Below are 14,121 nucleotides of genomic sequence, written 5' to 3' on the forward strand. Positions count from 1 at the left end.
GTAGGAAACAGTGTGTAGCCCGTAGGAAACAGCGTGTAGCCGGTAGGAAACAGCGTGTAGCCAGTATGAAACAGTGTGTAGCCAATGGGAAACTGTATAGAGCCTTTAGGAAACAGCATGTAGCCAATGGGAAACAGTGTGTAGCCGGTAGGAAACAGTGTGTAGCAGGTAGGAAACAGTGTGTAGCTGGTAGGAAACTGTGTGTAGCCAATGGGAAACAGCTTGTAGCCAATTGAAACAGTGTGTACCCAGTAGGAAACATAGTGAAGCCAATGGAAAACAGCATGTAGCAAGTTGAAAACATTGTTAAGCCAATGGGAAACAGTGCGTATCCGGGAGGAAACAGTGTAGCCGGTAGGAAAGAGCACATAGCCGGTAGGAAACAGCGTGTGGCCGTTAGGAAACAGTGTGTAGCCAATGGGAAACAGGGTGTAGCCAATGGGAAACAGTGTGTAGCCGGTAGGAAACAGTGTGTAGCCAATGGGAAACAGCATGTGGCCAATGGGAAACAAGGTATAGCCGGGAGGAAACAGTGTGTTGCCGGTAGGAAACAGTGTGTAGCCGGTAGGAAACAGTGTGTAGCCAATGGGAAACAATGTGTAGCCAATTGGAAACAGGGTATAGCCGGTGCAAAAGACGATGTAGCCAGTAGGAATCTGCATGTAACCAGTAGGAAACCGTGTGTAGCGCGTAGGAAACAGTGTGTAGCCAATGGGAAACAGTGTGCAGCCGGTAGGAAACAGTGTGTAGCTGGTAGGAAACAGTGTGTAGCTCGTAGGAAACAGTGTTTAGCCAATGGGAAACAGCGTGTAGCCAATGGAAACAGTGTGTACCCGGTAGTAAACATCGTGATGCCAATGGAAAACAGCATGTAGCCGGTAGAAAACATTGTTAAGCCAATGGGAAACAGTGTGTATCCGGGAGGAAACAGTGTAGCCGGTAGGAAAAAACACATAGCCGGTGGGAAACAGTGTGTAGCCAATGGGAAACCCTGTGTAGCCAATTGGAAACAGGGTATAGCCGGTGCGAAAGACCATGTAGCCGGTGGGAAACAGTGTGTAGCCGGTAGGAAACAGCATGTAACCAGTAGGAAACCCATGTGTAGCCCGTAGGAAACAGTGTGTAGCCAATGGGATACAAAGTAGACCAGGTGCAAAACAGCGTGTAGCCGCTAGATAACAGTGTGTAGCCAGTAGGAAACAGTGTGTAGCCGGTAGAAAACAGTGTGTAGCCTTTAAGAAAGAGTGTGTAGCTGGTAGGAAACAGTGTATAGCCGGGATGAAACAGTGTGTAGCCGGTAGGAAACAGTGTGTAGCCAATGGGAAACAGTGTGTAGCCAATTGGAAACAGGGTATAGCCGGTGCAAAAGACAATGTAGCCAGTGGGAAACAGTGTGTAGCCCGTAGGAATCTGCATGTAACCAGTAGGAAACCGTGTGTAGCGCGTAGGAAACAGTGTGTATCCAATGGGATACAATGTAGACCACGTGCAAAACAGCGTGTAGCCGGTAGGAAACATTGTGTAGCCAGTAGGAAACAGTGTGTAGCCAGTAGGAAACAGTGTGTACCAATGGGAAACAGTGTGTAGCCGGTAGTAAACAGTGTGTAGCCAGTAGGAAACAGTGTGTAGCTGGTAGGAAACAGTGCGTAGCCAATGGGAAACAGTGTGTACCCGGTAGGAAACAGTGTGTAGCCGGCAGGGAACAGTGTGTAGCTGGTAGGAAACAGTGTGTCGCCAATGGGAAACAGTGCGTATCCGGGAGGAAACAGTGTAGCCGGTAGGAAAAAGTACATAGCCGGTAGGAAACAACGTGTGGCCGTTAGGAAACAGTGTGTAGCCAATGGGAAACATTGTGTAGCCAATGGGAAACAGTGTGTAGCCGGTAGGAAACAGTGTGTAGCCGGTAGGAAACAGTGTGTAGCCGGTAGGAAACAGTGTGTAGCCAATGGGAAACAGTGTGTAGCCAATTGGAAACAGGGTATAGCCGGTGCAAAAGACGATGTAGCCGGTGGGAAACAGTGTGTAGCCGGTAGGAATCTGCATGTAACCAGTAGGAAACCGTGTGTAGCGCGTAGGAAACTGTGTGTAGCCAATGGGAAACAGTGTGTAACCGGTAGGAAAAAGGGTGTAGCCAATGGGAAACCGTGTGTAGCCAATGGAAAAAGCATGTAGCCAATGGAAAACAGCGTGTAGCCAATGGGAAACAGCCGGGAGGAAACAGTGTGTAGCCGGTAGGAAACAGTGTGTAGCCGGTAGGAAACAGTGTGTAGCCCGTAGGAAACAGCGTGTAGCCGGTAGGAAACAGCGTGTAGCCAGTATGCAACAGTGTGTAGCCAATGGGAAACTGTATAGAGCCGTTAGGAAACAGCATGTAGCCAATGGGAAACAGTGTGTAGCCGGTAGGAAACAGTGTGTAGCCAATGGGAAACAATGTGTAGCCAATTGGAAACAGGGTATAGCCGGTGCAAAAGACGATGTAGCCAGTAGGAATCTGCATGTAACCAGTAGGAAACCGTGTGTAGCGCGTAGGAAACAGTGTGTAGCCAATGGGATACAATGTAGACCAAGTGCAAAACAGCGTGTAGCCGGTAGGAAACAGTGTGTAGCCAGTAGCAAACAGTGTGTAGCCGGTAGGAAACAGTGCGTAGCCGATGGGAAACAGTGTGTAGCCGGTAGGAAACAGTGTGTAGCCAGTAGGAAACAGTGTGTAGCTGGTAGGAAACAGTGCATAGCCAATGGGAAACAGTGTGTACCCGTGGGAAACAGTGTGTAGCCGGCAGGGAACAGTGTGTAGCTGGTAGGAAACAGTGTGTCGCCAATGGGAAACAGTGCGTATTCGGGAGGAAACAGTGTAGCCGGTAGGAAAGAGTACATAGCCGGTAGGAAACAACGTGTGGCCGTTAGGAAACAGTGTGTAGCCAATGGGAAACATTGTGTAGCCAATGGGAAACAGTGTGTAGCCGGTAGGAAACAGTGTGTAGCCGGTAGGAAACAGTGTGTAGCCGGTAGGAAACAGTGTGTAGCCAATGGGAAACATTGTGTAGCCAATGGGAAACAGTGTGTAGCCGGTAGGAAACAGTGTGTAGCCGGTAGGAAACAGTGTGTAGCCGGTAGGAAACAGTGTGTAGCCAATGGGAAACAGTGTGTAGCCAATTGGAAACAGGGTATAGCCGATGCAAAAGACGATGTAGCCGGTGGGAAACAGTGTGTAGCCGGTAGGAATCTGCATTTAACCAGTAGGAAACCGTGTGTAGCGCGTAGGAAACTGTGTGTAGCCAATGGGAAACAGTGTGTAACCGGTAGGAAACAGGGTGCAGCCAATTTGAAACAGTGTGTAGCCAATGGAAAAAGCATGTAACCAATGGAAAACAGCGTGTAGCCAATGGGAAACAGCCGGGAGGAAACAGTGTGTAGCCGGAAGGAAACAGTGTGTAGCCGGTAGGAAACAGTGTGTAGCCCGTAGGAAACAGCGTGTAGCCAGTAGGAAACAGCGTGTAGCCAGTATGAAACAGTGTGTAGCCAATGGGAAACTGTATAGAGCCTTTAGGAAACAGCATGTAGCCAATGGGAAACAGTGTGTAGCCGGTAGGAAACAGTGTGTAGCAGGTAGGAAACAGTGTGTAGCTGGTAGGAAACTGTGTGTAGCCAACGGGAAACAGCTTGTAGCCAATTGAAACAGTGTGTACCCAGTAGGAAACATAGTGAAGCCAATGGAAAACAGCATGTAGCAAGTTGAAAACATTGTTAAGCCAATGGGAAACAGTGCGTATCCGGGAGGAAACAGTGTAGCCGGTAGGAAAGAGCACATAGCCGGTAGGAAACAGCGTGTGGCCGTTAGGAAACAGTGTGTAGCCAATGGGAAACAGTGTGTAGCCAATGGGAAACAGTTTGTAGCCGGTAGGAAACAGTGTGTAGCCAATGGGAAACAGCATGTGGCCAATGGGAAACAAGGTATAGCCGGGAGGAAACAGTGTGTAGCCGGTAGGAAACAGTGTGTAGCCAATGGGAAACAATGTGTAGCCAATTGGAAACAGGGTATAGCCGGTGCAAAAGACGATGTAGCCAGTAGGAATCTGCATGTAACCAGTAGGAAACCGTGTGTAGCGCGTAGGAAACAGTGTGTAGCCAATGGGATACAATGTAGACCAAGTGCAAAACAGCGTGTAGCCGGTAGGAAACAGTGTGTAGCCAGTAGGAAACAGTGTGTAGCCGGTAGGAAACAGTGCGTAGCCAATGGGAAACAGTGTGTAGCTGGTAGGAAACAGTGTGTAGCCAATGGGAAACAGTGTGTAGCCAATGGAAAAAGCATGTAGCCAATGGAAAACAGTGTGTAGCCAATTGGAAACAGGGTATAGCCGGTGCAAAAGACAATGTAGCCAGTGGGAAACAGTGTGTAGCCGGTAGGAATCTGCATGTAACCAGTAGGAAACCGTGTGTAGCGCGTAGGAAACAGTGTGTATCCAATGGGATACAATGTAGACCACGTGCAAAACAGCGTGTAGCCGGTAGGAAACATTCTGTAGCCAGTAGGAAACAGTGTGTAGCCAGTAGGAAACAGTGTGTACCAATGGGAAACAGTGTGTACCCGGTAGGAAACAGTGTGTAGCCGGCAGGGAACAGTGTGTAGCTGGTAGGAAACAGTGTGTCGCCAATGGGAAACAGTGCGTATCCGGGAGGAAACAGTGTAGCCGGTAGGAAAGAGTACATAGCCGGTAGGAAACAACGTGTGGCCGTTAGGAAACAGTGTGTAGCCAATGGGAAACATTGTGTAGCCAATGGGAAACAGTGTGTAGCCGGTAGGAAACAGTGTGTAGCCGGTAGGAAACAGTGTGTAGCCGGTAGGAAACAGTGTGTAGCCAATGGGAAACAGTGTGTAGCCAATTGGAAACAGGGTATAGCCGGTGCAAAAGACGATGTAGCCGGTGGGAAACAGTGTGTAGCCGGTAGGAATCTGCATGTAACCAGTAGGAAACCGTGTGTAGCGCGTAGGAAACTGTGTGTAGCCAATGGGAAACAGTGTGTACCGGTAGGAAACAGGGTGTAGCCAATGGGAAACAGTGTGTAGCCAATGGAAAAAGCATGTAGCCAATGGAAAACAGCGTGTAGCCAATGGGAAACAGCCGGGAGGAAACAGTGTGTAGCCGGTAGGAAACAGTGTGTAGCCGGTAGGAAACAGTGTGTAGCCCGTAGGAAACAGCGTGTAGCCGGTAGGAAACAGCGTGTAGCCAGTATGCAACAGTGTGTAGCCAATGGGAAACTGTATAGAGCCGTTAGGAAACAGCATGTAGCCAAGGGGAAACAGTGTGTAGCCGGTAGGAAACAGTGTGTAGCCAATGGGAAACAATGTGTAGCCAATTGGAAACAGGGTATAGCCGGTGCAAAAGACGATGTAGCCAGTAGGAATCTGCATGTAACCAGTAGGAAACCGTGTGTAGCGCGTAGGAAACAGTGTGTAGCCAATGGGATACAATGTAGACCAAGTGCAAAACAGCATGTAGCCGGTAGGAAACAGTGTGTAGCCAGTAGGAAACAGTGTGTAGCCGGTAGGAAACAGTGCGTAGCCAATGGGAAACAGTGTGTAGCCGGTAGGAAACAGTGTGTAGCCAGTAGGAAACAGTGTGTAGCTGGTAGGAAACAGTGCGTAGCCAATGGGAAACAGTGTGTACCCGGTAGGAAACAGTGTGTAGCCGGCAGGGAACAGTGTGTAGCTGGTAGGAAACAGTGTGTCGCCAATGGGAAACAGTGCGTATTCGGGAGGAAACAGTGTAGCCGGTAGGAAAGAGTACATAGCCGGTAGGAAACAACGTGTGGCCGTTAGGAAACAGTGTGTAGCCAATGGGAAACATTGTGTAGCCAATGGGAAACAGTGTGTAGCCGGTAGGAAACAGTGTGTAGCCGGTAGGAAACAGTGTGTAGCCGTTAGGAAACAGTGTGTAGCCAATGGGAAACAGTGTGTAGCCAATTGGAAACAGGGTATAGCCGATGCAAAAGACGATGTAGCCGGTGGGAAACAGTGTGTAGCCGGTAGGAATCTGCATGTAACCAGTAGGAAACCGTGTGTAGCGCGTAGGAAACTGTGTGTAGCCAATGGGAAACAGTGTGTAACCGGTAGGAAACAGGGTGCAGCCAATGGGAAACAGTGTGTAGCCAATGGAAAAAGCATGTAGCCAATGGAAAACAGCGTGTAGCCAATGGGAAACAGCCGGGAGGAAACAGTGTGTAGCGGGAAGGAAACAGTGTGTAGCCGGTAGGAAACAGTGTGTAGCCCGTAGGAAACAGCGTGTAGCCGGTAGGAAACAGCGTGTAGCCAGTATGAAACAGTGTGTAGCCAATGGGAAACTGTATAGAGCCTTTAGGAAACAGCATGTAGCCAATGGGAAACAGTGTGTAGCCGGTAGGAAACAGTGTGTAGCTGGTAGGAAACAGTGTGTAGCTGGTAGGAAACTGTGTGTAGCCAATGGGAAACAGCTTGTAGCCAATTGAAACAGTGTGTACCCGGTAGGAAACATAGTGAAGCCAATGGAAAACAGCATGTAGCAAGTTGAAAACATTGTTAAGCCAATGGGAAACAGTGCGTATCCGGGAGGAAACAGTGTAGCCGGTAGGAAAGAGCACATAGCCGGTAGGAAACAGCGTGTGGCCGTTAGGAAACAGTGTGTAGCCAATGGGAAACAGTGTGTAGCCAATGGGAAACAGTGTGTAGCCGGTAGGAAACAGTGTGTAGCCAATGGGAAACAGCATGTGGCCAATGGGAAACAAGGTATAGCCGGGAGGAAACAGTGTGTAGCCAATGGGAAACAATGTGTAGCCAATTGGAAACAGGGTATAGCCGGTGCAAAAGACGATGTAGCCAGTAGGAATCTGCATGTAACCAGTAGGAAACCGTGTGTAGCGCGTAGGAAACAGTGTGTAGCCAATGGGATACAATGTAGACCAATTGCAAAACAGCGTGTAGCCGGTAGGAAACAGTGTGTAGCCAGTAGGAAACAGTGTGTAGCCGGTAGGAAACAGTGCGTAGCCAATGGGAAACAGTGTGTAGCTGGTAGGAAACAGTGTGTAGCCAATGGGAAACAGTGTGTAGCCAATGGAAAAAGCATGTAGCCAATGGAAAACAGCGTGTAGCCAATGGGAAACAGCCGGGAGGAAACAGTGTGTAGCCAGTAGGAAACAGTGTGTAGCCGGTAGGAAACAGTGTGTAGCCCATAGGAAACAGCGTATTGCCCGTAGGAAACAGCGTGTAGCCAGTATGAAACAGTGTGTAGCCAATGGGAAAATATATAAAGCCATTAGGAAACAGCATGTAGCCAATGGGAAACAGTGTGTAGCCGGTAGGAAACAGTGTGTAGCTGGTAGGAAACAGTGTGTAGCTGGTAGGAAGCTGTGTGTAGCCAATGGGAAACAGCTTGTAGCCAATGGAAACAGTGTGTACCCGGTAGGAAACATAGTGAAGCCAATGGAAAACAGCATGTAGCAAGTTGAAAACATTGTTAAGCCAATGGGAAACAGTGCGTATCCGGGAGGAAACAGTGTGTAGCCGGTAGGAAACAGTGTGTAGCCGGTAGGAAACAGTGTGTAGCCAATGGGAAACAGTGTGTAGCCAATTGGAAACAGGGTATAGCCGGTGCAAAAGACGATGTAGCCGGTGGGAAACAGTGTGTAGCCGGTAGGAATCTGCATGTAACCAGTAGGAAACCGTGTGTAGCGCGTAGGAAACTGTGTGTAGCCAATGGGAAACAGTGTGTACCGGTAGGAAACAGGGTGTAGCCAATGGGAAACAGTGTGTAGCCAATGGAAAAAGCATGTAGCCAATGGAAAACAGCGTGTAGCCAATGGGAAACAGCCGGGAGGAAACAGTGTGTAGCCGGTAGGAAACAGTGTGTAGCCGGTAGGAAACAGTGTGTAGCCCGTAGGAAACAGCGTGTAGCCGGTAGGAAACAGTGTGTAGCCAGTATGCAACAGTGTGTAGCCAATGGGAAACTGTATAGAGCCGTTAGGAAACAGCATGTAGCCAAGGGGAAACAGTGTGTAGCCGGTAGGAAACAGTGTGTAGCCAGTAGGAAACAGTGTGTAGCCAATGGGAAACAATGTGTAGCCAATTGGAAACAGGGTATAGCCGGTGCAAAAGACGATGTAGCCAGTAGGAATCTGCATGTAACCAGTAGGAAACCGTGTGTAGCGCGTAGGAAACAGTGTGTAGCCAATGGGATACAATGTAGACCAAGTGCAAAACAGCATGTAGCCGGTAGGAAACAGTGTGTAGCCAGTAGGAAACAGTGTGTAGCCGGTAGGAAACAGTGCGTAGCCAATGGGAAACAGTGTGTACCCGGTAGGAAACAGTGTGTAGCCGGCAGGGAACAGTGTGTAGCTGGTAGGAAACAGTGTGTCGCCAATGGGAAACAGTGCGTATTCGGGAGGAAACAGTGTAGCCGGTAGGAAAGAGTACATAGCCGGTAGGAAACAACGTGTGGCCGTTAGGAAACAGTGTGTAGCCAATGGGAAACATTGTGTAGCCAATGGGAAACAGTGTGTAGCCGGTAGGAAACAGTGTGTAGCCGGTAGGAAACAGTGTGTAGCCGTTAGGAAACAGTGTGTAGCCAATGGGAAACAGTGTGTAGCCAATTGGAAACAGGGTATAGCCGATGCAAAAGACGATGTAGCCGGTGGGAAACAGTGTGTAGCCGGTAGGAATCTGCATGTAACCAGTAGGAAACCGTGTGTAGCGCGTAGGAAACTGTGTGTAGCCAATGGGAAACAGTGTGTAACCGGTAGGAAACAGGGTGCAGCCAATGGGAAACAGTGTGTAGCCAATGGAAAAAGCATGTAGCCAATGGAAAACAGCGTGTAGCCAATGGGAAACAGCCGGGAGGAAACAGTGTGTAGCGGGAAGGAAACAGTGTGTAGCCGGTAGGAAACAGTGTGTAGCCCGTAGGAAACAGCGTGTAGCCGGTAGGAAACAGCGTGTAGCCAGTATGAAACAGTGTGTAGCCAATGGGAAACTGTATAGAGCCTTTAGGAAACAGCATGTAGCCAATGGGAAACAGTGTGTAGCCGGTAGGAAACAGTGTGTAGCTGGTAGGAAACAGTGTGTAGCTGGTAGGAAACTGTGTGTAGCCAATGGGAAACAGCTTGTAGCCAATTGAAACAGTGTGTACCCGGTAGGAAACATAGTGAAGCCAATGGAAAACAGCATGTAGCAAGTTGAAAACATTGTTAAGCCAATGGGAAACAGTGCGTATCCGGGAGGAAACAGTGTAGCCGGTAGGAAAGAGCACATAGCCGGTAGGAAACAGCGTGTGGCCGTTAGGAAACAGTGTGTAGCCAATGGGAAACAGTGTGTAGCCAATGGGAAACAGTGTGTAGCCGGTAGGAAACAGTGTGTAGCCAATGGGAAACAGCATGTGGCCAATGGGAAACAAGGTATAGCCGGGAGGAAACAGTGTGTAGCCAATGGGAAACAATGTGTAGCCAATTGGAAACAGGGTATAGCCGGTGCAAAAGACGATGTAGCCAGTAGGAATCTGCATGTAACCAGTAGGAAACCGTGTGTAGCGCGTAGGAAACAGTGTGTAGCCAATGGGATACAATGTAGACCAATTGCAAAACAGCGTGTAGCCGGTAGGAAACAGTGTGTAGCCAGTAGGAAACAGTGTGTAGCCGGTAGGAAACAGTGCGTAGCCAATGGGAAACAGTGTGTAGCTGGTAGGAAACAGTGTGTAGCCAATGGGAAACAGTGTGTAGCCAATGGAAAAAGCATGTAGCCAATGGAAAACAGCGTGTAGCCAATGGGAAACAGCCGGGAGGAAACAGTGTGTAGCCAGTAGGAAACAGTGTGTAGCCGGTAGGAAACAGTGTGTAGCCCATAGGAAACAGCGTATTGCCCGTAGGAAACAGCGTGTAGCCAGTATGAAACAGTGTGTAGCCAATGGGAAAATATATAAAGCCATTAGGAAACAGCATGTAGCCAATGGGAAACAGTGTGTAGCCGGTAGGAAACAGTGTGTAGCTGGTAGGAAACAGTGTGTAGCTGGTAGGAAGCTGTGTGTAGCCAATGGGAAACAGCTTGTAGCCAATGGAAACAGTGTGTACCCGGTAGGAAACATAGTGAAGCCAATGGAAAACAGCATGTAGCAAGTTGAAAACATTGTTAAGCCAATGGGAAACAGTGCGTATCCGGGAGGAAACAGTGTGTAGCCGGTAGGAAACAGTGTGTAGCCGGTAGGAAACAGTGTGTAGCCAATGGGAAACAGTGTGTAGCCAATTGGAAACAGGGTATAGCCGGTGCAAAAGACGATGTAGCCGGTGGGAAACAGTGTGTAGCCGGTAGGAATCTGCATGTAACCAGTAGGAAACCGTGTGTAGCGCGTAGGAAACTGTGTGTAGCCAATGGGAAACAGTGTGTACCGGTAGGAAACAGGGTGTAGCCAATGGGAAACAGTGTGTAGCCAATGGAAAAAGCATGTAGCCAATGGAAAACAGCGTGTAGCCAATGGGAAACAGCCGGGAGGAAACAGTGTGTAGCCGGTAGGAAACAGTGTGTAGCCGGTAGGAAACAGTGTGTAGCCCGTAGGAAACAGCGTGTAGCCGGTAGGAAACAGTGTGTAGCCAGTATGCAACAGTGTGTAGCCAATGGGAAACTGTATAGAGCCGTTAGGAAACAGCATGTAGCCAAGGGGAAACAGTGTGTAGCCGGTAGGAAACAGTGTGTAGCCGGTAGGAAACAGTGTGTAGCCAATGGGAAACAATGTGTAGCCAATTGGAAACAGGGTATAGCCGGTGCAAAAGACGATGTAGCCAGTAGGAATCTGCATGTAACCAGTAGGAAACCGTGTGTAGCGCGTAGGAAACAGTGTGTAGCCAATGGGATACAATGTAGACCAAGTGCAAAACAGCATGTAGCCGGTAGGAAACAGTGTGTAGCCAGTAGGAAACAGTGTGTAGCCGGTAGGAAACAGTGCGTAGCCAATGGGAAACAGTGTGTACCCGGTAGGAAACAGTGTGTAGCCGGCAGGGAACAGTGTGTAGCTGGTAGGAAACAGTGTGTCGCCAATGGGAAACAGTGCGTATTCGGGAGGAAACAGTGTAGCCGGTAGGAAAGAGTACATAGCCGGTAGGAAACAACGTGTGGCCGTTAGGAAACAGTGTGTAGCCAATGGGAAACATTGTGTAGCCAATGGGAAACAGTGTGTAGCCGGTAGGAAACAGTGTGTAGCCGGTAGGAAACAGTGTGTAGCCGTTAGGAAACAGTGTGTAGCCAATGGGAAACAGTGTGTAGCCAATTGGAAACAGGGTATAGCCGATGCAAAAGACGATGTAGCCGGTGGGAAACAGTGTGTAGCCGGTAGGAATCTGCATGTAACCAGTAGGAAACCGTGTGTAGCGCGTAGGAAACTGTGTGTAGCCAATGGGAAACAGTGTGTAACCGGTAGGAAACAGGGTGCAGCCAATGGGAAACAGTGTGTAGCCAATGGAAAAAGCATGTAGCCAATGGAAAACAGCGTGTAGCCAATGGGAAACAGCCGGGAGGAAACAGTGTGTAGCCGGAAGGAAACAGTGTGTAGCCGGTAGGAAACAGTGTGTAGCCCGTAGGAAACAGCGTGTAGCCGGTAGGAAACAGCGTGTAGCCAGTATGAAACAGTGTGTAGCCAATGGGAAACTGTATAGAGCCTTTAGGAAACAGCATGTAGCCCATGGGAAACAGTGTGTAGCCGGTAGGAAACAGTGTGTAGCTGGTAGGAAACAGTGTGTAGCTGGTAGGAAACTGTGTGTAGCCAATGGGAAACAGCTTGTAGCCAATTGAAACAGTTTGTACCCGGTAGGAAACATAGTGAAGCCAATGGAAAACAGCATGTAGCAAGTTGAAAACATTGTTAAGCCAATGGGAAACAGTGCGTATCCGGGAGGAAACAGTGTAACCGGTAGGAAAGAGCACATAGCCGGTAGGAAACAGCGTGTGGCCGTTAGGAAACAGTGTGTAGCCAATGGGAAACAGTGTGTAGCCAATGGGAAACAGTGTGTAGCCGGTAGGAAACAGTGTGTAGCCAATGGGAAACAGCATGTGGCCAATGGGAAACAAGGTATAGCCGGGAGGAAACAGTGTGTAGCCAATGGGAAACAATGTGTAGCCAATTGGAAACAGGGTATAGCCGGTGCAAAAGACGATGTAGCCAGTAGGAATCTGCATGTAACCAGTAGGAAACCGTGTGTAGCGCGTAGGAAACAGTGTGTAGCCAATGGGATACAATGTAGACCAATTGCAAAACAGCGTGTAGCCGGTAGGAAACAGTGTGTAGCCAGTAGGAAACAGTGTGTAGCCGGTAGGAAACAGTGCGTAGCCAATGGGAAACAGTGTGTAGCTGGTAGGAAACAGTGTGTAGCCAATGGGAAACAGTGTGTAGCCAATGGAAACAGTGTGTAGCTGGTAGGAAACAGTGTGTAGCTGGTAGGAAACTGTGTGTAGCCAATGGGAAACAGCTTGTAGCCAATGGAAACAGTGTGTACCCGGTAGGAAACATAGTGAAGCCAATGGAAAACAGCATGTAGCAAGTTGAAAACATTGTTAAGCCAATGGGAAACAGTGCGTATCCGGGAGGAAACAGTGTAGCCGGTAGGAAAGAGAACATAGCCGGTAGGAAACAGCGTGTGGCCGTTAGGAAACAGTGTGTAGCCAATGGGAAACAGTGTGTAGCCAATGGGAAACAGCATGTGGCCGATGGGAAACAAGGTATAGCCGGGAGGAAACAGTGTGTAGCCGGTAGGAAACAGTGTGTGGCCGGTAGGAAACAGTGTGTAGCCAATGGGAAACAGTGTGTAGCCAATTGGAAACAGGGTATAGCCGGTGCAAAAGACGATGTAGCCGGTGGGAAACAGTGTGTAGCCGGTAGGAATCTGCATGTAACCAGTAGGAAACTGTGTGTTGCGCGTAGGAAACAGTGTGTAGCCAATGGGATACAATGTAGACCAGGTGCAAGACAGCGTGTAGCCGGTAGGAAACAGTGTGTAGCCAGTAGGAAACAGTGTGTAGCCGATAGGAAACAGTATGTAGCCGGTAGGAAACAGTGTGTAGCCGGTAGGAAACAGTGTGTAGCCAATGGGAAACCGTGTGTAGCCAATTGGAAACAGGGTATAGCCGGTGCGAAAGACCATGTAGCCGGTGGGAAACAGTGTGTAGCCGGTAGGAAACTGCATGTAACCAGTAGGAAACACGTGTGTAGCCCGTAGGAAACACTGTGTAGCCAATGGGATACAATGTAGACCAGGTGCAAAACAGCGTGTAGCCGCTAGGAAACAGTGTGTAGTCAGTAGGAAACAGTGTGTAGCCGTTAGGAAACAGCGTGTAGCCGGTAGGAAACAGCGTGTAGCCAGTATGAAACAGTGTGTAGCCAATGGGAAACTGTATAGAGCCGTTAGGAAACAGCATGTAGCCAATGGGAAACAGTGTGTAGCCGGTAGGAAACAGTGTGTAGCTGGTAGGAAACACTGTGTAGCTGGTAGGAAACTGTGTGTAGCCAATGGGAAACAGCTTGAAGCCAATGGAAACAGTGGGTACCCGGTAGGAAACATAGTGAAGCCAATGGAAAACAGAATGTAGCAAGTTGAAAACATTGTTAAGCCAATGGGAAACAATGCGTATCCGGGAGGAAACAGTGTAGCCGGTAGGAAAGAGCACATAGCCAGTAGGAAAAAGTATGTCGCCGTTAGGAAACATGTGTGTAGCCAATGGGAAACATTGTGTTGCCAATGGGAAACAGTGTGTAGCCGGTAGGAAACAGTGTGTAGCCAATGGGAAACAGCATGTGGCCAATGGGAAACAAGGTATAGCCGGGAGGAAACAGTGTGTAGCCAATGGGAAACAATGTGTAGCCAATTGGAAACAGGGTATAGCCGGTGCAAAAGACGATGTAGCCAGTAGGAATCTGCATGTAACCAGTAGGAAACCGTGTGTAGCGCGTAGGAAACAGTGTGTAGCCAATGGGATACAATGTAGACCAATTGCAAAACAGCGTGTAGCCGGTAGGAAACAGTGTGTAGCCAGTAGGAAACAGTGTGTAGCCGGTAGGAAACAGTGCATAGCCAATGGGAAACAGTGTGTAGCCGGTAGGAAACAGTGTGTAGCCAATGGGA

Source organism: Carcharodon carcharias, chromosome 5, assembly GCF_017639515.1.
Source record: "Carcharodon carcharias isolate sCarCar2 chromosome 5, sCarCar2.pri, whole genome shotgun sequence".
Classification (NCBI taxonomy): Eukaryota; Metazoa; Chordata; class Chondrichthyes; order Lamniformes; family Lamnidae; genus Carcharodon; species Carcharodon carcharias.